Genomic DNA, 1,937 nt, shown 5'->3' on the forward strand with positions numbered 1-1,937 from the left:
CGGGCCAAGCGGGAGCGGCGGGTGGTGACGTCACCGCAACAGGGAGGGGAGGGGCGAAGGCAGAGCCACGCCTCTCCTGGGGGCGGGGCCGGGCTGGGGAGTGTCCGTGTACCTGTCCGTGTGTTCTCCGTGTCCTTGTACCTGTCGCTGTCGCCTGCCTTTGCCAGCCGTGACCCTGTCGCTGTTCCATCCCCTTACCAGCCGCTGTCCGTGTTGCATCCCTCACTCTGCCCTGTTCCGTCGCTGTCCCAGGCCCTGTCTCTGCCCTTGTCCCTGTCCGTGCCTGTTCCATCCCCACCCCTGTCCTGTCCTCTCCCTGCCCCTGTTGCTGTTCCTGCCCCTATCCCTGTCCCCATCCCTATCCCTGTCCCTATCCCTGTGCCATCTCTGTCCCTACCCTTGTCCCCGTCACTGTCCCTTTACCTGCTCCAGTCCCTGCTCTGTTCCCAGCTCCTGCCGTGCCCGGGAGCTCCCGCAGCGCCTCCTGCCCCTCTCCCAGCTGTGCACCGTGACAGGGCTCCCCAAGGGGCGAGGCTGGTGAGTGGGACGCAGAGAGGCCATTTCACCCCACACCCTTCAGCCCCTTCCCTCAGCTGCCACGGCCACCTCACCCTCCCCGGGGGCTCAGGGGACATTCCCGCTGGGTTTTCAGCCTTTTGAGCGGTCCTTGTTCCGAAATGGAGGGGGTTTGTCCAAAATGGGTGTGGTAGTTGTGTGTGTGAGGGTGGATAAGGACAGGGGAGTTAGTCATGGTAAATCACGACTGAAAACGGCCAAACTGGAACTACTGCTTGTATCCTCAGAGACTGAGGAACTGGAAAGCCTGAGGGGTTCTTTTATGGTTTCTTTTTCAGTTTGGCTTCTCACAGCACCCTTGTCTTTGGGGTTGGTTGGATGAAAACACAGAATAACGGTCATAAAACCAATGTTGTACGCATCAAGAAAATATCTACTGATTCCATGTGACCTGAGGCACCATCAGATATCAGGCGACCAGAAGCTGGCTTTTCCTTAAAGCCAGTCTGCATATCATGTGTTTTCCATGTTTCTCTACCCAGCAGTACCACTGGCAGTGATTGCTGGGTTTGGATCATATGAAGCTTTGCCTCTGAAATGATAGAAAAAGAGTGTATGAGGCATGTGGACACCAGAAAAACCACTCATCCATTCACACGGATCTCAAAGGGGTACAATGAAATGCAAATACATACAAATGTTATCTCCTTAATTCCCCAGCAGTAAGTGATTTCCCAGGTGGAATGTGTGGGGAAATGTGGGAAATTCAGGACTCCTGGACAACTGACCAATATGATCAAGCAGAAGCCGTTTATTGTTTACATTACAGACATATTTATGGATTCTACAAACTACTAAGCACACAGTCCTTGGTTGGTCCCTTTATCTTGTTCACTTGTTTTCTGCTTGCACGTCTCAGAGTGTGTGATTGGTTACAGTCCAGGTGTTTCACAGTCCTGTTATCTAGTCCTTGTGGTCTTGGTATTCAGTTTCTCAGCCTCTTCTTTCTTAATTTAGCACAGTTTATGTTTCAGTAGCCTTGAAGAATTCCTGAGGCTTTGATAACAAACTTAGGAGCAGGCTGGCTGGTGCACACCATGGCCTAATCCTTGCAAATACATTGCAACAGGAAAATGATGGGGGGTAAAATCAGAGAAAACTGGGGAGTTACATTCCAGCAGAAGTTGTAACAGCACAGAAAACAGAGGGTGAGGCGCAGTTATGACTCCCTGGGTGGGATGTGGTCAGCATGCCCAACTTCCCACGCACAATCCATGCTAAAGGGGACTGAAGGGAGGTGGAGCAGAGTGGAGACACCAGGGCCAGGCTCTGTTGAAATCCTGGCAGGAGAGGGAACTCAGTGGTGGAGATAAACTGTATAGCAGCTGACAAACAAGAGAGAAAAGGGGATGCCTTGCTGC

The sequence above is a fragment of the Geospiza fortis genome, unplaced genomic scaffold (assembly GCF_000277835.1).
Source record: "Geospiza fortis unplaced genomic scaffold, GeoFor_1.0 scaffold49, whole genome shotgun sequence".
Taxonomy (NCBI): Eukaryota; Metazoa; Chordata; class Aves; order Passeriformes; family Thraupidae; genus Geospiza; species Geospiza fortis.